Genomic DNA, 24,382 nt, shown 5'->3' with positions numbered 1-24,382 from the left:
AAATATTAAAAAACATAATATTTTTTAATCGTATCATTTTGGATCGTTAATATTTTTAGGTAATATAATTTTAGATTATAATATTTTGGAGTATTTAACGTTTGATAAAATTTTGACAAATTTAAAGACTTTTGTTAAATTCTAAAAACATGTTTAGGATAAAACATATTTTTTTTACTTAAGATTTTTTTGCAAATTAAAGTATAAGACAATATAAGATTTGCAACAAGAAGAAAAAAAACCTTGCAAACTTGACATTAGCAAACAAAAAAGATCATACATAGAGACAAAACTAATAAATTTTATATAATTTATGTGATTAAGAAAAAGAAGCAACAATAATAAATTGGAAATTTGAACACTTCTAAATAAACAAAATATAAATTGGATTAGGTTAGTTTATTATTAGCCGTTGGAAATAGAAAGCAAAAACCAATATATATAAAAATAATTACGAAAGTCTGTCATACACAAGCATGAACGTTAGTTGGTTTTACATTTCCATTTCTTAAAATCTATTTGTTTTCATATTTCTTATCCTCAAGTATTTAATTTAACCGTTTTCTTCCTCACAAATTTTATATTTAATTATTAAGATATTATAAGTTACGTTTTTTATTTTTTATTATATTTTTTAAGTTTTGTTGAATTATCTTATACAATTTATTTTTAAAGTTTTCATTTTTATTAATATTATTTTTAATTAATATATATTTTCAACCATTATTTTCTTTCATCTTCTTTAGACATAACTATTTAGATATAATTATTTCGATCGAAACTTTATTTTATATTTTTGCGGTTCAGTTTGCAAATGTGTTCTACACCGCAACGCACTTGATGATAGAACACTAGTTTTATTAAATCCAAAACCAAAATTACATATATAATTATTCGAATTAGACATACAATAATTTACTACCGAATACAAAAAGTATAATTTTTTCTTTTTTAGAAAGCAAAAGAAATTTGGATTTGTATTCCTTTCAAATAATCCTCCCCTGGGGGAGGTGATATATAGGAATAGTTTAAAAACAATAAAACTATTGACGTGACAAACAAGGGTCCTACATTTTGTCTATTCTTCTTTTTCAAAGTTTATTAATCCCCATATATATATATATATATATATATATATATATATATATATATATATATATATATTCGAATTAGACATACAATAATATCATACCCTAATTATTGAAGGGAGAAATTATGTAGAAATCCATGCTTAATTGAAATACACGGAGGGGTAGAGTTGTACTTTTCACTTAATAGATTGGATCTGATCATTTTACCATTCATTTCCTTCTTCTTCCTAATTTCTTTGAGTTCGTTAATATCCTTCTCCCCTTCAAATTCTTATCGATCAAAATCATTTATCAATCTTGATTTCATAGCTTTTCAACAAAATCCCCTAATAATCGCACTCATCATCAAGAAAACGAATGGATCGGTACTCAGAAAACCCCAAGCATCGACAAAACCATAGGATTGAAAAACTGTAGCCTCTAGTTCGAGTTTTAGCTGCGAAAAACATTAGAGGTCGCAGCTTCATCATAAATTATCGATGGTTCAACTGAATCATATTCAGATTGCAGGTATTTTAAAATATAATTTGATTTAGGTGTTATTAATTTGATTGATTAATTAGAGGATCTGGTGAAAAACCATACCCTGTTATTCGAGTTTTAACAGTGAAAAACACTAGAAATCGGACATTCATCATATATTATCGATGGTTCAACAGAATCATCGTCAGAAGGCATGTATTTTAAATATAATTTGATTTTAGGTGTTATTTTGTTTGATTAATTTTTATGGTCTGGTGAAAGTTAAGTAATTTAATTTAATATTATACATCTTATGATTAGATAAGTCAGATCTTGCTTTCCTTTTAGATTTTGGATGTACATTTGTTAGAAACTAATTTCTTTAAACCTTTCGTTATGAGATAATGTGAAATATTATGAAATTATGTGTTACATTACAGCTTTAAACATTACGATTATGTTGGAAACAGCTTTCTTGTATCATCTTTGTTAAATGATGTGTAATATCTGATCTTATACATTCTTGTTTTATTGGAAACAACTTTGCTTTGGACCTTTTTATGAAGTATTGTGATAGTACTTGGTTAATGATGAAGCAATTCCATATATATTCTGATTTTATATGTCATATTCTGATTTAAAATATGTAATATTCTACGTATTTTGATTAGTTTTGAGTTTAAATGAAATTTTGTTGATTAATTAGATAATGCAGTACGCATACATTAAAATAAGATTTAATACATAAATATCCAGACATTCTGATTTAATACAATTTCTTATTCCGTGTGATTTGGATTTTCAACTTTGTGATTATGATTCTGAAACCATATCAAATTTCGAGTCATCAACCATTCCTAAATAAAAGAAACCAAAGCTTATTATTCTAGCAAATGGGTTATTCTACATAATTGGATTCAAATTTTGCATTGAGAGTTATCTCTTCTCTTTTTTATCTTATAATGTGATTTTGAGTTAATGTGTTATAATCGTGGAATTTATCTCTCTACATGATTTTGAGTTAATGTATACACCTATGAAATATTCTATAAAACTACATGTTTTAATTATAGTATAGTTTTCAATTAAAATAATGAAACAATGCCATATATTCTGAAAGTATATGTCATATTCTGATTTAAAGTATGTAATATTCTAAGTATTATGATTAGTAAAACTTGAGTTCTAATGTTATTTTGTTGATTAATTAGATAATGTAGTACACATACATTAAAATATGGTTTAATACATAAATATTCTAGGCAATCTGATTTAACACAATTTCTTATTCCTTCTCATTTGGGTTTTTAACCTTGTGATTATGATTCTGAAATCAGATCAAGTTTCAGATCATCAACCATTCCTAAATTAAAGAAACTGAAGCTTGTTATTCTAGCAAATTGCTTATTCTACACAATCAGATTTAAAGTTTGCATATAGAGTTATATAGGTAACGTATAATACTATAATCTCTTCACGGGTTTATCTTAGCGTGTGATTTTAAGTTAATGTGTTGTAATCATCAAATTTATCTTTCTTTATGATTTTACGTTACTGTAATTCATGTATGAAATAATTTATAGAACTCTATATTCTCATTATACTATTGGTTTTAGTCAAAATCATTATGTATCTTCCACCATGTATTCTAATTGAGATATTTTACTATAGAGTTATCTCTAAAACTCATAATATAATGGAATATATTATTATAAAACATATCATTTAAACCTTTATTTATGTAGAATATGTGAAATCATCAACATATTTGCAACTAGATCTTAATTCTATAGGTAACTCAAAACTGTCATGATTATAGATTTTGAGTTATTATGAAAACTCAAAATCAACAAAAGTGTTCTAATACTCACACTAGTTGTTTATGATTTCATTAGACTTTTTAAGTTATTACTTTTATACTAAAATATTTAGAATAAATTTCTATTGTTAATTATTTTATAATCTTACAAATTTTTATGTTTGTTATTAATTGAATATAGTTTGTATATTATGGATATTTTTTCTAATAATATTTGATTACATTGATTTTACTTTTCATGATGAAGACAAACTAAATGCTAACCTGCATATGCACTAATTGAACAATCTATGGAGTTTGCAAAATATAATTGAGGAAAGCATCTTAACATGGTGCAAGAAGGGATGCAAGGGAATGAGGATTGTTGATTGACTTGATAAAATATTTGCAAGAGTTTAATCGTTATTAAGAGTATTATTCTCTTTGAATGTTGGCTATATGTTATATATTTTGAAAAATATGTATGGTTGAATGTTTGATAAACAATAGTTATGATTTGAAGGTCTGAAGATAAGTGGAAGTTTAATAAAACAATATTTAGGTTGGACAATAGTTATATGTTAAAGAATAATACATGTAATGTAATGATAGTAATATCCTTCACATATTAGTTGAGTTTAAATTCAAAGGTTGTACGGATAATATTCTATTAGAATAATAATTTATGTTTTCTGTTATAGTAAGTATATGTATAATACTCTAATAGAATAATGTTATGTGTTGTTTGTTATCATAAATTGATGTTTTTATCTTGTTTACAATTTACGTCATAAGTCTAGCTAAATTTTATAAGTAGAGTGTATGATGTTTAAAATCATTAGAATGTTGCAGATTATGATGTATGATGTTGATAATATAATAAAATAATATTCTATGTTTTTTTGTTAATTAAATTAATTTATTTACATGAAAAAATTGTGTATATATAGAATATTCTTATATAATATTGTTATATGTTGTATGTTTTCGAATAATGTTGTAGGTTTTCGATTGAAAATTTGATTTGTTACATGAAAACAATATGCACATATAGAATATTCTAATAGAATAATGTTATATGCTGTAGGGTTTCATAATCTATATGTAATATATTTTATTGTAATAGAATAATGGTATATGTTGTATGTTTTTATAGTTTACATGTACAATATTTCAATAGAATAATGGTCTATTATTTTCTAAGTTATAAGTAGAATATTCTAATGCAATGATGCGTAACTAAATTTAGGTTTTTTTTAATACTCATTGGTATGATATTATTCTAGATATTCTAAACATTCAATAATTAATATTGTATTGTTAATATGTAATATTATGAAATTATGTTGTAATATGTACAATTAACTTACACTATGTAGCATTATAATATTATATGTAATATTATGATATCATTATGTAATTTTTTGAATTTACAAGTTATAGTGTTACAAGAATATATACAATAATCTATAGGAAACCAAATAAGTTATATGTAAAATATTCTAATAGAGTAATGTTCTAGTTAAATACGTTGGCATATTTTAATTATATTCATTAGTAGTGATTTATAAAAATGTTATTTATTCTGAATATAGAATACTATAATGATATTCTAACTCAAAAATATTTTCATTGATAAACATTAGTGTTACAGGGTATTTTACAAGTAAAAATGGCGTTTATAGAATACTTATCCTAACATTAAAATTATAATATTACAAAAAAAACTTAGTGTCATAACAGTAGTTGATTATTTCAACAACAAAAAACAAACTTGAATAAAAATAATACATTTTTACAAAGTGATTAAAACATAACATGGATTATGATTTACAAAGTATATCCATCACATTTCAGTAATAAAGAACTACTTATACAAAACATGATTTTAGAATATTAAACACTAACATAATAATATTAGACGTGTAATATGACAAAGTTAGATATGTAACAACACAATATATAATATATATTGAATCAAACTAGTTGATTATTTCAAAAAAAAATCAAACTAGAATATTCAGAATCCAAACAAAAGAACCATTAGTTGAAATGAATTCAATACTTGAATAAGATTCTTCAAAATTATAGTCAGATAACTTAATACCAAAAACCTTAAAAAATCTATCGCATGCTTGTAAGATCTATTAAATATTCATTCATCTCAGCACTTGTTAAAAACTTCTAATTTGAAATATTCAAGTAGGGATTCATTAGCTAAAATTACTTGTAACATAAAATGAAAGTATTATTAGAATGAAGTACAGTTTATACAAATATTTTAAATTGAAGTCAACATGCTATAGTAATGTAATTAATGATACAACATAATAATGTAGTATGTAATGTAGTTGATCATAAAACACATAACGCAAACATTTATAAGAAAAATAATTTGAATCTAAGGATCATTTCTTGTGTACAACCAGTTACTACACATCAATAAGAGCAATCAATATTGTTGAAAGAGACATCTCTAACCTTTTGTGTTCGAAGAAACCTTTTTTACACAAATTTAGTAAGGATCATATTCTAGAAACATATATAAGAGAAGCCAATATTTTCTTTAGTATAACCCTTTTTCTGCAAGCTAACAAGAAGATATCCAGACTAAACTATGTTGAATATACCTCCAACATTATGTGTTTGAATAACTAAAAAAGTTACTTGAACAAAACTATGCTAAATTTAATAAAAGTAGTCAACATTACATTATTTTTCACTAATTCTGACTCATATTTTGGAAATATACTCATATTCTTAAAGAAGAATTAATCATTAGAAGGAATACATCTGACTCTTTTTTCATTCAGGACTTTCATCAAACAGGTAGAATGCATGTATAGTTTAAGTGAAATTGTTGAATAACAATAATTACTTTACAAAACACATTGCCTGAAAAGTGTTGAAAATCAAACCTTAAAAGTGCTCAAAGTCAAACCTTGACAAATTGTACAACACATAAATCTGATAAATAGAAATTGAATCTTGCAAATGCTCAAAATAGATCTAAAACAGCAAAACAAATGTGATTTGATGAAGAATTATTGAAATTGAAGATCAATGAACAAAAACTAACCTTTTTTTTGTTGAAAATAGATGATTATGGTGCTAAAAATCCACCCAATCAATTCGATTATCAATTGCAGACGTAGATGAATTATTCTTGAAAATAACCTCTATCTGATGATCACCCCCAGATGGTGATAGATGGAAATCAACCCCAATCAATTCGATTATCAATTGCATATGTAGGAGAATGAAGAAGATGAACTCGAAAAATACAAAAGTCTTGAATTTAGAAGCTATGATTTAGATAGGATACAATCATTCCTCGTTCAATTAACCTGAAAAATTAGAGGATGATATGGCTAAAATAAATGATGATTTAAGGAGATTGAAGATCGATTGCATGAGAAGATTAAGGAATGTTGATCACATAGGAGTGATAATCTTGGTAGAAGAATCGGAGTAGATGAAGATGTTTGTTGAAGATGACGTGAATATGATGCTAATTGTGTATCCGATCTGGTAGTGATGTTATATTTAACTTAGTGACTAATGTGCCCCTAATTAAATAATCAGTTAGATTAATTAGTATTAATCCCTTTTTTTTATAAGCCACAAGATCAAATTTTATGAAAGGCTAACATTTGGTCCCCATGTCTCACAAAATATAGGCAATCTCAAATGAACCTCTAATATATATATATATATATATATATATATATATATATATATATATATATATATATATATATATATATAGAGAGAGAGAGAGAGAGAGAGAGAGTTATGTTCAAATGTTTTTAGTAACTATTGTGTGCCTAAATGCACCAATAAGAATTCAAGAAATAATAAATAATTAACTAAATCATTAAAGGGTATTTTGGACCTTTTGTACTTTTATTTATGGAAATTACTTAATTGAAATCATTCAATTAAGGAAATAAACTAATCATTCAATTGAGGAATTAAACCAAATATATTTGACCTAGTTATGTTTGTGGCTGAACACTTCATCATCGGCATCAACACCATCACCATCAACCTAGTTATGTTGTTGCTGCCTTCCGTTTGTTCTTCCTCTGCTTCGATCGAGTTCCTTTCGTCCCCGATCAAATGAAGAAGAGAATCGGAGATGCTTTCTCTCTCCTTGCAATAGATCGACAAAACATCGGATTTCTTAAAATGCCTGCGAGCCTTCGTGCTTCATTCTTTCCTGTCGATGCTACTTTCATTCGTTCCTTCTTTACCCGATCAAACAAAAACACAGGACATAAAAAGCCCTAATTTCTATTAGGTCACTAGGGTTTGAGAAATCATATTCGTTCCTTCTTTACCTAATTAGGTCACCAGGGTTTGATGACTCTGACTCGGATGAATTCCAATCCGGTTCACAATTGGGGAACTAGTAACGCATTAGGGTTGGCTAAATCGAATTCTTCCTCGTTTTCTTCGTCTTCTTTGTAGAGTTTAGATCAACGAGGGTTAACAGTGAGGGGCGTGGGGATTGGGCCGGCGTTTATATTTTTCGTTGATGGTAGTTCAAGTGAGGATGAACTTTAAGCACTTAAGAATGAGTTGTTGTTGATTGTTGCACAGTTGCCGGAAAATGCCATGGTGGGGCTGATTGTTTTTGATTCAATGGTGAGGGTGTATGATCTTGGGTTTACTGAGTGTTTACGGGTGGTTGTCTTACATGGTGAACGTAAGCCTTCTTCTAGCCAGGAATTCCAAATTCGTTTCTTTTCTGTTCATTTTCATCTTCTTCTTTATCTTGCTGTGAATTATGAATACATACTCTAGTGTTTACTAGGAATGAATGCATATGCATGTTGATGATTCAATCACAGCTATTGAATTTTGTATTCAATCACAACTCTTTAATTATGTAATGTATTCTATTAGAATTTATTTTATATAGATGTATTCTATTTAGAATGTTTGAGAATAATTGTCAACAACAAGTACATTCTTTCAGAATTTATAGTTTTTATTCTCTTAGAATGCATTGAATTTTTTAGTTTTTGAAACTTGATTATGTTTTCTTTATGGATTTAGGTTTTGAAGAGGCTAACATTCATGTGGAGAAGGAAGAAAACATAGAGAACGAGAGTGTATTATACCAGAATGTGTTATGCTACAATGTATAAAGTGTTCCTAAAAAATAATATTCTATCATAATATATTAGTGTTTTTGTTAGATTGTGATGTTTTTTTTTTCTTTTTTCTTTTCAGAATGTTGTTATTATTCAATGAATCATAATTATACAATGTAATTATTTGGATATTATTAGTTCAAGAATTGATTTTGTGTATTCTTTTTAGAATGTATTTACTAGTTTATGATTGACATTCTGTCATTCTGACAGAATATAATCGACAAATATATTTACTAGTTTATGGTTAACATTGTACTATTCTAATAGAATAAAATTGAATTTCTAATTTTGAATTAATTTAAAATATTCAGATTTTTAAAAATAAAGGAATTAATTATCCCTAAAAATCCAAAATTTTACTTTTTTAATATAGGTTAATTGACTAAAATGTCATTATGTTGAAATTTGTGTGATTATATGGTATATGTTATCCTATTCTACTATCATAGACCCTCAGATCATTACCTTTGATTATATTCCATCTGATGGTCCAGATCTGTGCATTCTGGCACACAATAGTTACTAGGAACAAAATAACCTAACCATATATATATATATATATATATACACACACACACACACACACACACACACACTCAGCCACATATATACCATTTACCGTTTTAATGCTTCAGCATAGAGGCAGCACCGGCGTATGCCTAATCAAAAATGATTATATGAAAGAGAGGTATAATCATATATGATTACACATGTCTATACATATATGCCTAAATATAAATGATTATACATATATGTTTGTTCACAGATTGAGTAATCATATATGATAATAACGGTTGCCAGTAGAAGATGTGTTAGTGGTAGAGGTGGCAGTGGTTTAAGTGACGGGGGTGGCAATGGTGAGGTCGGCCGGAGACAAAGGTGGTAGTAGTAGCGGTGATGTTTGCAGTTATGGTGGTGGAGGTAAAAGGAATGGACGGCGCTAAATACTCATTTATGACTATAACTGATCCGTCGTACGGTTAACATGACATATGTGAATTATGTGGCGGATGTTGAATCTCAAGATCTCTATTTTATTTTGAATCTCAACGTAACCACTCTCTCTCTCTCCCTCTCTCTCTCTCTCTATATATATATATATATATATATATATATATATATATATATATATATCATTGTTGCAGAAATGGGGATTAATTGGCGATTAATCGTGGATTAATCGTTTGGCGTTCTCCAACTGTCGATGATTAGGACATTAATCATAAATTTAGGATTAATCGGGTTTGGTGGGATTAATAGGCCTTTGCGGGATTAATTAGTCAACAAAAGTAAAAAAAAAAAAAGTCAAAAAATGTCACAAAGAAATTTCAGAAAACAAACTCTTTTTTTACTCAAAAATTTTTAAATTTCAAATATTATACCAAAATGCTCATATTTTCTTATTTCCAAATTACAAATTTTCTTATTTTATAATTTTAAAGTATTTGTTTTTCTTATGATATATTAATATTTTATTAATAATCTATGGTCCCCGATTAATCCCCGACAAGACCGATTAATCTCTTAACATCAGTCGACCGTCGTGCTACCGTCGATCGATTTTTACAAACTTTATATATATATATATATATATATATATATATATATATATATATATATATATATATATATATATATATATATATATATATAAACAAACACCACCACCTTTAGATAGCTATTGTAACCTAAAAATTAAAAAAAAAATATGAATTTTTTCTTCTTTTGTTTAAATGTGAATATATGCACATTTGAAGATGCATCAAATGTACATATATACATGAACATTTACGGTTTCATTTAAATTTAAAGTTGCAATTCATTTAGACATTTTTTTAGATTTTTTGTTGGGGTGTTGGTTTCATATATTCTAAAAGAAATACAAAATATGCAAATGTATACATTTTCAAACAAAAAAAATATCATCTTTTAACTTTTTTTTTGTATTTTTTTTAAATGTCCCAAAAATTAAGAGCTAAAATTTTCATTTTATATTTAATTAATAGACTATCAACCAAACATTTCTCAAAAACCAAAGTGAAAATCAAAGTATGTCAATAAATATTCAAATACATCAAGTCAACAAAATGTAGAATATCATAGTGGGTGTTATACGATAATCTTGAGCTCTTCCCCTTCGAACCAGAGGTACCTGAAACGTAAACTGAAAACTATAGGCACAAAGCTTAGTAAGTCCCCCAAAATACTCTATATCATACATATTAAACATACAATGGGTCATCCCCAGCAGCCATTAAGCCACACCTGACATCGAGCGCCGCTCGGAACATATATGTCTGTATCATGTGATGGGCCCCGCCCAATACACCCATCAGGCCCACTTGTCATCAGGCCTCCCCCGATATACATACAATAGATACAAACATGCAAGGTCACACAAAAAACTAGCATACATATATACATAATCCATGGGTCGTCATTGGTTCCTTCGACCCGACAAACACTATAAGGAGACTCACCTTAATCTGCAAAAAGAAAAAATCAGATAAATGTTCGGGCTGCTCAACTGGAAAATCCCAGTGCTAACCAACCAAATAAAACCCTAATCAATAATTGGGACATAAACCATAATTCAGAATCTAATTCACTTTTCCAACACCCAAGGTAAAAGACCATCTTACCGTTTCCTTACTTGGCCCAAAAATAGGAGGCCCAACCTAATGCCACTAAAAATCCCAATATTGCCCAATTTCATAAAGGTTACCAAAATCCCAATATGGGCCCGAATCCAAAAAGTTGTAAAGCCTAAAAGTGGCCTGAAGACAGAAAGGCTAATGGCCCAACAAGTCCTAAAACACTAATAGTCCAAATATGGCCCAAATCACAAAAATCAACAAAATTCAACAGCTACTGAGTACGACCAATGTACTCAGACTTATGCCCGACGTACGCCTCCTTTGGCTAGTATGTGTTGCGTACGAGTTGGGTACACGCCCCGTGTTTAGCATGGTCAACAGCTCCGAGTTGAGTACGCCCCATGTTGATTTGCACTAAACTGACACGCCCTGTATTCAGCATGGTCAACAGCTCCCATTTTGGTCAAACACGCCCCGTGCCCACTGTTCAGTGTAAATTCAACACGCACAAAGTGGCTTAGTGAGGGTCATTTTTACACATACACAACATATCAGAGCACCATTGGAGAGGAGAATTCGAAGGTTTTTGCAAGGGTTTGTCCGTTAATCATTTGGAAACATTAATTCTTGTTTTTGTAAGTTGTAATTACACTTAATTTCATCTTTTACACTTGTGATCTTGTTCTAGCCATGTGTGGCTAGAACCCTAATTTCTCTAACTTCATGTCTTGACTTCTTAGTTGTGATTTCAATCATATGACTTGATGTTTGCTTTTAATTTCTATCTAGTGAATTTGATTTTGCTTTAATCAAATGTTTGATTCTAATTGTGATTCTTATTGGCCGTTTCAATTAGGGTTAGGTCATTCAAGTTATCTCTTTTACAAAATCCGTAATTGTTTTGTGAAATTGAACAAGTAACAAGCACTAAACTTATTTCTATTTAATGAATTTAGTGTAAATCTTATTCATACACTTTTACACTCCCGAGCTTATGAGGAGTATTGGGTGTTGTTGGGAACATTCACATAAAGCTTCATGTAATCTTATAATCTAATTCTAAGAGCTTGTTTAGATTAGGTTAGTAAGGTTAGGGTTAATCAAAGAGCTTGTTTTGGTTAATTAATGTGGTGAATGGGAAGTGTTAGAGCTTGTTAACACTTTCGAGTACCAACTTAGATAGAATTAAACAAATATCATGTTATCTTGAAATCACATTGCTAAGTTTTCATACATGAGGTTAGAGTCCTTACCTTTTTTGGATTTAATTCACTCTTTTAGTTGATTACTTGTGTTTTTAAGTGTTTGTTTTAATTATTTTATCCTAAACCCCCCTCTTTACTGTTGGTGACCATAGTACCTTGCGCAAAGAGGTATAGACTAATTATCTCGTGTCTCTGTGGATCGACACTGCTTGCCTTGTACTACCTTTTAGTGCAATATAGTGGGATTCTTTTGGAGTATATCGTACCCCATTATTTGAATTTACACTGAATTTACACTGAATTTACATACTCCATGTACGCCCAACGTACTTGGGTATCTCCGCGATATGCATTTCGACCTAGTACGCCCATCGTACCCCTACCGTACGCCCAACGTACTCGTCCAGGGACTAAAATAAAAGAGTTTTTAATTAAGGACAAAAATGGAAAATTCCTGAAATGAATATGTTACAATTCTCCCTCACTTGAATCAGACTTCGTCCTCGAAGTTTGTCACTGCGTACAACTCTAGATAATGCTTCCTCATCTCGACCTCGGGCTCCCACATCCATTCTGAACCCTTATGGTGATGTCACTACAGCTTTAACAGATCCACATACTTGTTCCACAAAGCCTTTGTCTTCCTGTCAATGATGGAAATTGGTCTCTCAATATATTTCAGGCGATCATCCACCTGAATATCCTCCAATGGAACCACTGCAGAATCATCAACTAAACATTTCCACAGCTAAGGGGCTTGGAACATGCTATGGATATAACTAAGCTTCTCAAGTATATCCAAGCGAAAAATAAACCTGTCCACCCTGGCAAAACCCTAAAAGTAGTGATATACTTAGGGCCTAACTTTCCCCTCTTCTTGAATCGAATGACACATTTCCAAGGTGACACCTTCAGGAGAACCATATCCCCATTATGGAACTCTAGATCTGATCGGTACTTATCGGCATAGCTCTTCTGTTGACTCTGTTCTATCTAAAGTTTACCCTGAACCTATTGAATCAACTTAGTAGTCTTGAGTACCACCTTAGTACTCCCCATTACTCACCGACCGACCTCACCCTAACATATTGGGGTCCTTCACATTCTCTCATAGAGCATCTCAAAAGGAGGTCGATCAATGCTGGTGTGATAACTGTTTTTATACGAAAAATCTACCAAACGGAGATATGTATCCTAACTCGCACCGAAATCCAATACACATGCCCGAAGCATAACCTCCAAGGTCTGGATAGTCTGATCACTCTGTACATCAGTTTGCGGGTAGAAAGTCATGTTGAAATGCAGACGAGTACCCATCTCCTTGTGAAAAATCTTCCAAAACCAAGAAGTAAACTGGACATCCCTGTCTGAAACCACTGAAACTGGCACCCGATACGGTTGCAACTTGTTGTGAGATCTCTGATGCTCAACCTTAATTTTCCTACAAATCAAGCACCTCCTCACATAGTAGGCCATCTCTCGTTTCATGCATGGCCACCAATAGTCGAGCCGGAGATCCCTATACATATTTGATGCACTAGGATGAATAGAGAACCTTGAATTGTGCTCCTCCTCCATCAAAACCTGGCACACATCACCTAAATATGGAACCCATACCCTCCGATGAAGGGTCAATAACCCCCGACTATCATAATCGAAGGAAGCCACCTGATGCACTATGCACTCACTCTTCTAGTGCTATTCCTTTATAGCCTCAACATGAGCCTCCCATATCTACTCTAGAAGTGAATTAATCACTTTCATCCTCAAACACATATCCTAGATCGTAGTCGCAACCGCCTTGCATCTTAGAGCATTAGCCAACACGTTGGACTTCCCCAGATGATAAAGGTTCTTAAAATCATAATCATTCACCACATCGAACCATCTACACTGCTTCATATTTAGGTTTGACTAACCATTAGATACCTCAGGATCTTCTGATCCATGTAGATAGTACAGTGGACCCCATAAAGGTAATGTTGCTAAATGTTGAGGCAAACACCACAACCCCAACTCCAAATCATGCGTAGGGTAATTCACCTCATGAAGCTTCAGTTGTCTTGAAGTGTAAGCAATAACATGAGCCCTATGCATCAGAACTACACCCAAACTCATGGTAAACGGTTCAAAATAATCCACAAAATCCTTAACACCCTCCGACAGGGTCAGAATCGATGCCTCACACAATCTCTGTCTTAAGGTCTCAAAAGTTGCATGCTACTCATGCCCCCCAACAAAACATGACAGTTTTCTTCGTCATTCGTTTCAAAGTAACTTCCATCTTGTAGAAATCCTGAATGAATCTCCGAAAGTAACCTACCAATCCAAGGAAAATCCAAATCTCAGATGGAGACTTCAAAACCACCCATCTCATTACCGCTTCGACCTTCGCCTCATCGATGAGAATCTCGTCATGGTTGACAATGTGCCCAAGAAACTGCACCTCGTGCAACCAAAACTCACACTTGTAGAACTTTTCAAAAAGCTTCTCACTCAAAGTATCCAATACCTCCCTCAAGTACTGCTCATACTGCTCCTGAGTCTCAGAATAGACTAGGATATAGTCAATAAACACAATCATAGACCGATCCAACATAGGTCTGCATACATGGTTCATGAAGTCCATGAGCACAACTTGTTCATTGGTGAGTCTGAAAGGAATCACCATGAACTCGGTTTGATCATAACGAGTCTGGAAGGGTATCTTCTGTGTTTCCTCCTCTCTGACCCTCAAATGATGATAACCCCAATACAGATCAATCATGGAAAACCAACATGTACCCTGGAGCTGGTCAAATAAATTGTCAATCCTTGGGAGTGGATAACTGTTCTTCATCGTTAGCTCCCAATAATCGATACACATCTGATGTGACCCATCCTTCTTCTTCACAAACAAGATCGACGCTCTCCATGTTGAACTACTCAGCCGAATAAATCCCTTGCCTAACAGCTCGTGTAAAAAATTCCTGCATCACTGGAGGTGCTAATTGATAAGGTGCTTTGGCTATCCATGTTGCACCAGGAACTAAATCATCCAAAACATCACTTGCCCCTCCGGAGGTACTCCAGGAAATTCCTCCGGAAATATATCCAGGTACTCCTAAACAATCAGAACATCGTCCACAATTGCCTTACCCTTCTCTCGAGTATCCATAACATAGGCAACAAATCTGGAACAACCCTGCTAAAGATAACGCCTGACTCTAGCTATGGAGCATAGAATCGACACACTTTGTACACCCTCTCCCTGAATCACCAACTCTTCCCCACTTGGGGTGCAAATATGCACCAGCTACTGCTCGCAATACGTCATTTCCCTATTGGATCTCAGCTAATCCATCCTCATAATAACCTTTCTCTCACGCAGGAGAATAGGAACCAAATCAATTGGGTACCGCTCGCTACACAACACCAAAACACAACCCTAATGAACCCTCGATGCTCGCACATGATGACCATCAATGATCTTAACCTCTAAATGGTAACCAGCTCCCTCGGAGCATCGATAAATCTCTTGCTGAGCGTGAGAGATACAAAGGATCGGGTAGCCCCCGAATCAAACAAAACCAGAGCAGAGATACCGCTCATATGGAACGGCCCTAAAAGCAAACACAAGATATAAGCAGAAAAATTAACATAACAAAGACATAAAGAGAAGATATATACTTGTCACCTTATCAAGTGCAACACAAACCTCCTCAGCTGTCAGCTGAAAAGTCATGCTCCTCACAACAGGCGTATTTGCCTTGCCTTGGCGCGCATCCGTGATCGTCAAAGTCGCCGGAGCGGGTGCTACATCTGGTCTTGTCGCTACTAAACCCAGACAATCGACCATTTTATGGCCCCGCTAATTGCAATGGAAGAAAATCAGATCTGATCCCTGGATGGTGGTGGCAGTACAATCCTTATTGATGTGGCAGTACAATACTTGAAGAAGCCAAAACCACCCACTCTGCACACCCCATTGCACATTTTATCGCACTTGCCATAGCCGCCCCAGCCCTACTGGCCCCTATATCTCGAATCAAAAACCTTGGGTGTCACACCCCAAAATCGAGAACGACGGAAACGTTCTGGGGCGGAGGACGTCACATAAAGTATCACAACATAGTATAATAGCAAACAAATAAACAACATCAACAATTTCATTAAATATATAATTTTAATACAAGTGTGTTCTATATAGTTATAGACACCAAAAACGTAAATCAAAATATAAGATGAGTCTTGCATGCGCTCCATCTTCTGAAAAGCTGGCCTCGGTACCTGTCTACTGATGACCTGAGAATACAAGTTATTTTGAAAGAGTTTATCAACATTAAAGCTGGTGAGTTCATAAGTATTTAGTGTCGGTGTTTGGATCAAAAATGTTTGAGCGTGGTTTGAAGTACGAGTTTGTAAACGTTTGAAATAAATGTATGTGAATGTTTGTAAAATTTTGTAACTCCTAGAAAATCCTATATTTTCTACTAAAAGTAGCCTTCTACCAAGGCATAACTATTTTGTATGTTTGTTTCTTGTAAAAGGGTGTAATTTCCCAAGTGTAACTATCATTATCAAAATATAGTTTGTACATTAATGTTTAAATGAAATGATCACTAAATATATGTAAAGGGTAATTAATGTACTAATGTAGTGTTGTAATATAGGAACTACTGCTGTACTAACTACCTTAAACCGGATTTATATCAAGGTATTATGTGATAAATTGTACCATACTATCGACTATGAAACACGACATTGAAGGTCGTAAAAAGGTATGATGTTTTGGCACCCGCAGACCTGCAAATCCGGCTGTAGCTAGCAGCAAGGTGTAGGATAGTCAATCCAATATAGATCTATACGCAAACTCACGCTCTCCCTCCAGGAGATTCTGGCTACAACTCGGGCCATGTTAATGAAGGCATTCTCCGATATAGTGGATCACATTTATGTTAACGTATTCTTGTATATGTAATGTATTGTTACTCATCCTAGTATCATTGTATATGTTCTCGTTATAGTATAAATGTATATGTTCTCATCATAGTATAGTTGTATACGTTCTCCTCATAGTATAAGTTCATATGTTCTCATAGTAATAAGTAATGACTCGTGAATGAACTGACTCCGTGTATGCTTCGTTGAACTGGAAGTAGAAAGTAGTATAACTCTAAACTATACCTATTATAGTTTATTAGTAAATTTGTTTGACTGATTGAAGGTGCTGAACTGAGATAAAAGCTTTTATATCTATACATATATACATAATATATAACTAAGGATTCAACGACACTCAGACAAACAACCGGGTACTTTAATACCACAACCAAACAAGGACAGGAAGTAAAGTGGGTTATCTCTCCTAAGTCCTTCAAACCTTATTTATATAACTAAATATGTAGTAGACATGGTTTTAACAATATATAAGTTTAAAATCTGTAAAAAAGAAAGGTTTAGTATACAAAAGGGAATTTGGTAAAGAGTTTGATATGTAAAGTAGTTTGATAACAATTTAAAGTCATTTGTTTGGTAAAACAGTTAAAAGTATGAAGAATCCATTTGTATGCTAGTTATTAATCACATGTGATTGATCTAATAACTATACATGATTCGACTTGTATTCCCCCCCATAAAGCATTTAAAAACATTTCAAAGCATTTCAAAGGTTAATTATGGGGATGAACTCACCTGTAGTGAGTGAAGCGACTGTAGGATCGGTTTAGGAAGTTGAGTGTCAATTGTGGACTTGAGCCCAAACGGATCCTATTAACCATATAATCACATATATATATATATATATATATATATGTGTGTGTGTGTGTGTGTGTGTGTTTGTGTGTGTGTGCAAGTAGTGTTTGGAACAACTAATTATTGAATGTGGACCACCTTAGGGATTAGTAAACACTTATTATGAAGTGTTACAACCATATAAGATTGTATAAGAGTGGTATATGACCATACAAGGGAGTGTATGGTCAAAATGCATAAAAAAAGTGTGTGTGCGGCCAGAGTGTGCGGCCAGAAGGTGTGTGCGGCCTCACACTCCTTATGGAATGTGTCAAAATGTGATTTTAAGCTATACGGGGCATCAAGGGAGGTTTTATTCTTCATGCCTTAGCCTTAAATGAAGTTTGTTGCTATTTTTATGACTTAAAAGGGCTGTGTGCGGCCACTATGAAGGTGTGCGGCCGCACACACTTGAAGATCATGAGGAAATGACGTTTTCCAGTTATATCTTCAAGCTTTCTTGTCCTAAAACGAGTTATAACAAATATATACATGTCATAGAGGCTAGAAAGGGTGATTTAGGGTCCAAAATTTAGTGTGTGTTCTTGGTGTTCTTGAAGATCTAACACCAAAATGTGGTCTTCATGGATCAAAGTGGTGAATAAGGCTAGATAATTTCAAGTATCAACTATTAAAAGGAAGAATCACTTACTTTTGGTGATGATCAAGAGGGAACTGTGGATGATACTTGAGAGAAAAACGTTCTAGCTTTGAAGGAGTGGGGAAAAGTGTTCGAAATGGATAAGGATACCTTATATAGGTAAGAGTGTGTGGTTGGGTTGGGTGTGCGGCCGCACACACCTGTGTGGGGTCATACACTCAAGTGTGCGGCCGCACACTCCATGTTTTGGAGTGTTTGGCCCGATTTTTGCTTGATAAGCTTCGTAATATCCCATTTCTAGGTCCCCAACTTAATTGTACTAGGTTTAGATCACTCAAATAGACCCTAAACAGTGCTAAAAGCTAGCAAAACGAGTCTAAGTTTGATTATATCGATCAGTTGTACAAGGTGGAAATTTCGGGTTGTCACATTATCCCCCTGTTAGAAGGAATTTCGTCCCGAAATTAGTGTTTAAGCGGCTAAGTTAATACAAATAATTAAGTAAAAAGATGAGGATATTTAAGTTTCATTTGGTCCTCACGCTCCCAAGTGAACTCCAGTCCTCGCTTGGCGTTCCAGCGAACCTTCACTATCGGGATGCAGCTTTGTTTCGTCTGCTTGACCTCATGATCCATAATCTCTACAGGTTCTTCCACGAAGTTAAGGTTCTCGTTGATCTCGATCTTGTCGAGCGGGATTACAAGAGTCTCATCGGATAGACACTTTTTCAAGTTAGAGACGTGGAATGTAGAATGCACATTACTGAGTTTGTTGGATTGGTTGAGATTGTAAGCTAAGGGGCCGATTCTTGCGAGAATCTCGAAAGGCCCTATGTATCTTGGATTGAGCTTCCCACGCTTACCGAAGCGTATCAATCCCTTCCAGGGTGAGACTTTCAAAAGGACTCGGTCTCCCACTAGGAATTCCAAAGGTTTCCTTCGCTTGTCAGCGTAGCTTTTCTGTTGGTCTTTAGGGGCTTTCAATTGTTCATGGATTTGAACAATCTTCTATGTCGTTTCCCAAATGATTTCCGGACCTGTGAGAGTGCTGTCAGGAATTTGTCCTCTAGCTAACTGGGTGTCACCGACTTCAGCCCAACACAGGGGGGATCTGCACTTCCGGTCATAGAGGGCTTCAAATGGAGCAGCCTTGAAACTCGTGTGATAATTGTTATTGTAGGAAAATTCAACAAGGGGTAAATGAGTATCCCATGCCTTCCCAAAGTCAATCACACAGGCTCTCAGCATATCTTCTAGTGTTTGGATGGTCCTCTCACTTTGTCCGTCGGTCTGAGGATGGTAGGTTGTGCTCTTGTCTAGCCTTGTTCCTAGGGAATGTTGTAGCGATTGCCAGAATCTTGAAGTGAACCTACTATTTCTATCGGAGATAATGGATATAGGAAAACCATGTAGTCGACGATGACCCGTATGGTATCAAGTCCACCCATTGTCTTGGGCAACTTGGTTATGAAATCCATAGTGATCCGCTCCCATTTCCATTCTGGTATTTCTGGTTGTTGCAGCAAACCAGAGGGTTTCTGGTACTCGACCTTAACCTTTGCGCAAGTAAGGCATTTACTTATGAAAGTAGCAATTTATGCCTTCATGTTAGGCCACCAGTATAACTTTTTAAGATCTAGATACATCTTATCTGAACCTGGGTGGACGGAATACCGAGTGTTGTGCGCCTCGGTCATGACCAAGTTTTGGAAACCTCCGTGTTTCGGTGTCCCGATCCGGTCCATGAAATATAAGGCTCCTCCACCCTTGGCCTCTAAATTCTTATCCATTCCTCTAAGGGATTCACGCGTCATGTTTTCAGGTTTCAAGGCTTCAAGCTGAGTCGCCTGAATTTGCGTAGACAAGTGTGAATGGATAGTCATCGTCAACGATTTAACACTTCGACCCGGATATTCCTTCCGACTTAGGGCATCTGCTACTACGTTGGCTTTACCCGGATGATAACGAATATCGCATTCATAGTCATTGAGTAGCTCGGCCCACCATCATTGACACATGTTGAGCTCCTTCTGATTGAATATGTGTTGTAAACTCTTGTGGTCAATAAAAATTGTGCTTTTCGTGCCATACAGGTAATGTCTCCAGATCTTCAGGGGAAACACAACTGCCCCCAGCTCAAGATCGTGTGTGGTGTAGTTGACTTCGTGTGTCTTCATCTATCTCGAGGCGTAGGCGATGACCTTACCCCGTTGCATCAGAACACAACCGAGCCCTTCGTTTGACACATCGCAATAGACAACGAAGTCTTCTATCCCTTTGGGGAGGGATAGTATTGGTGTGGTGCACAAGGCTCACTTGAGCGTTTGGAACGCTCTCTCCTACTTCTCTTCCCAGTCAAAGGCCACGCCTTTCTGGGTCAGTGTTGTAAGAGGTTTCGCAAAGTGGGAGAAATTCTGTATAAACCTGCGGTAGTAGCCAGCGAGACCCAGAAATTGACGAATTTCTGTAGGCGTCTTCGGTGCTGACCAGTTCTCAATGGCCTTAATTTTGGATGGGTCCACGTGGATTCCCTCTTCGCTAACCACGTGTCCTAAGAATTCGACTCTTCGGATCCAAAATTCACATTTAGAGAACTTCGCATAGAGCTTCTCCATTCGTGAAGTTCCTAGAACTTGTCGCAGGTCATCGCCATGCTCTTCCTTAGTTCGGGAGTAGATCAAGATGTCATCAATGAAGACGATGATGAATTGATCCAGGTAAGGTCGACATACTCTATTCATCAAATCCATGAACACTGTGGGCGCATTGGTCAATCCGAATGGCATCACCATGAACTCGTAGTGTCCGTAACGAGTTCGGAAGGCTGTCTTTTGAACATCCTCCTCTAGCACTCGTAATTGGTGATATCTGGATCTTAGATCAATTTTGGAAAAGTAATTTGCCCCTTGCAGTTGGTCAAATAAATCGTCTATGCGAGGCAGAGGGTAACGATTTTTGAAGGTCAGTTTGTTGAGTTCTCGGTAGTCGATACACATACGGAATGATCCGTCTTTCTTCTTAACGAACAAGACCGGTGCTCCCCAAGGTGAGAAACTTGGTCTTATAAAGCCCTTGCTGAGTAGTTCATTAAGTTGACCAGATAGTTCCTGCATTTCAGCTGGTGGTAATCGGTAGGGCGACTTGGCTACTGGGGTAGCTCCTGGGACTAATTCGATCCTGAAATCGACCTGTCGTTGCGAAGGTAATCCTGGTAGTTCTTCTAGAAAAATGTCGGAAAATTCGCTCACTACTGGAATGTTCTTTAGTTCTTTCGTCTCTAAGATCGTATCGACAACATGAGCAAGGAATGCACGATATTCCTTGCATAGAAACTTCTGTGCTTGAATACTTGAAATGATACAAAGACTCGTACCGGGTTTGTCATCGTAGACGACGAGAGTTTCGTTAGACGGAAGGTTCAGACGGACTGCTTTCTCGTAGCACATGATGTCGGCGCGATGAAGGCTCAACCAATCCATACCGATGATGACGTCGAAGCTTTTAATCGAGACCAGCATGAGGTCGATTGGAAATGAATGGTTATCTAGGGTTAGAGTGCATCCTATGTATATGTTATTGGTGCAGTCAGTTTTCCCATTAGCCATTTCTATAGTAAATGTTTCTTTAAGTGCGTATGGTTGTTGTTTAAGTATGCGTGCAAATTTCCGATTTACGAAACTTCTTTCTGCTCCACAATCAAATAGTTTGCATGCGTAAGAGTTTTCTAGGAGAAACGTACCAGTCACCACCGTAGGGTCAGCAACTGCTTCCCCTTGGCCTATAGCCAAAACTCTTCCTTCTCCACCGACATTTCTTGCTTTGGGGCAGTCCCTCTTATAGTGGCCCACCTTGCCACATCCATAGCAAGCCTGGCCCACACCAGCACCGTGAACTTGGATGATCGGTCTCACCGGAGATTTGCAGAAACGGACAGTGTGTCTTTTTTTGTTGCAGTTAGAGCACTGCATTTCTCGGCAGGGGTTGTTGTGGTGGAAGTTGCATTTGTTGCACTTAGGCAAACTTCCAACGTACTGCTTCATCGGAGCAGCAGCAGCGGCGGTTATCACGGCATGAACCTCTATAATTTGCTGCTTTTTAGCAGCTCGTTACTTTTTCTTGTCCTCCAAGAACTTTCGCTTACTTTCAACGGGTTTGGAGGATTCCGAGATGGCTAGGGTTGTTGTTGATGATGTTGACTGGACTCCATGATCGATGAGTCGTTGTGCCAATCGTTTGGCACTGTCGAAGGTAGCAAGGTGTGAAGATAGTACATTTCCCTGATACGGAGGTACCAGCCCCTAGATGTACCTCTCGATCTTTTTCCCTTCAGTGGGAACCATGTTGGCACAAAGAGCCACCAGTTCACTGAATCTGGCGGTATACGCGACTATGTTGGAACCCTTCATAGTTAGGCTCCACAGCTCCTATTCTAACTTCTGGATCTCGCCCCTCGGGCAGTACTCCTCAATCATGAGGTCTTTCAAAGCTTCCCAACCCATGTTGTTGGTCACTATGAGAGTTAGTGACTTGACATGGCTGTTCCACCATGTCAGGGCTTTCTCCTCAAAGGTGCATGCGGCAAACATGACTTTGCTCGCAGCAGGGCAGGAAAAAATTTTGAAGACTGATTCCATCTTCTCGAACCATTGCGAGAGGGCAATGACTCTGCCAGTCCCCTTGAAGGACTTCGGCTTGCATTTTGTGAAATCTTTTTAGGAGCCATCTCTCGAGCGCACAGAGATTTCACCATGAGTAGAGTCAACAGGGGTCCCACCTTTGCTGGCATCAGTGGAGTGATATTGAGGCATGGCAGTTGCCACTGCTGCAGCTACTGCAACATTTAGAGTTGCGGTATCGATTATCGAAGGAGGAGGCAGTGGTGGAGGATTATGTCTTGGTGATTTGTAAATAGAGTGAGGGTGGCACATGGAATAGGTCACCATAGTTCAACAATTGAATGAGAGTATGTTCTGGAAATAGTAGTATAGTAGGATAGAAGAGAAAGACAAGAGTATAGACTTTTCCAATAGATTAGATAACTGCCAATATTACTGGTATTATTGATGTAATGAGTTCAGGAAAATTGACCTAACAGTAGGTCTTTACATCATACCATAAGGGAAAAAGGTTGACAGTTCTTAGATTCCAAGTTAGAGTATTAGGGAAATAGGAATATTCTACAGACAAAAGCTTCATAAAGCGTAGTTAAGAAGGTTATTCCTTAAGTCAAAAGAAAAGATGCACTAGACATCTTCTACTGGCGACATGAATTCCTAGGGAGAATCCTCATATCCGCCAGTTGACGAACCACTTCTTGGAGATGTCGTTCGTGAGCCCTCTGACGAACTCGAAGTTCTGTGACTTTGGCTTGGGATGCGGTTAGTTGCTGCCGTAGTGCATCATTGGCTCTCCTCGTCCCTTCGACTACTTCTTCCAGATGTTGAATGTGGACGACGTTAACGCCTTAGTTGGCATCAATTTCCATGACCCGGTCGATGGCTGCTCGACCCTGTTCGACGTGACGAGCAATTTGGCGGACCATGACAGGCAGAGCTCGATTCGCAGAGCCACCTACGCTAAGGTTGTAAAAGCTTTGGTCAAGGGTTGAACCTGGAAAAGCTGGTCGGGTGTTGTTGTTTGGGGGTTGACCTACTCGTGGTAGGTTGTTGACTTCCGGCTCGGAGTTAGATCC

General features: G+C 35.2%; 1 long non-coding RNA gene across 1 annotated transcript; it reads left to right on the top strand.

Moving 5' to 3' along the window:
- Window positions 1–1,188: 1,188 nt before the first annotated feature.
- LOC145070565 (uncharacterized) lies at window positions 1,189–4,049 on the top strand. Its single transcript, XR_013690000.1, has 2 exons — window positions 1,189–1,601; window positions 3,620–4,049. It is a non-coding gene; the product is annotated as an uncharacterized LOC145070565 (long non-coding RNA).
- Window positions 4,050–24,382: the final 20,333 nt, after the last annotated feature.

The sequence above is a fragment of the Lactuca serriola genome, chromosome 1 (genome assembly GCF_051521515.1).
Source record: "Lactuca serriola cultivar US96UC23 chromosome 1, Lser_US96UC23_V15, whole genome shotgun sequence".
Taxonomy (NCBI): Eukaryota; Viridiplantae; Streptophyta; class Magnoliopsida; order Asterales; family Asteraceae; genus Lactuca; species Lactuca serriola.
Note: the sequence above shows the minus strand (reverse complement) of the source record. Positions and strands in the feature narration are given on the sequence as shown.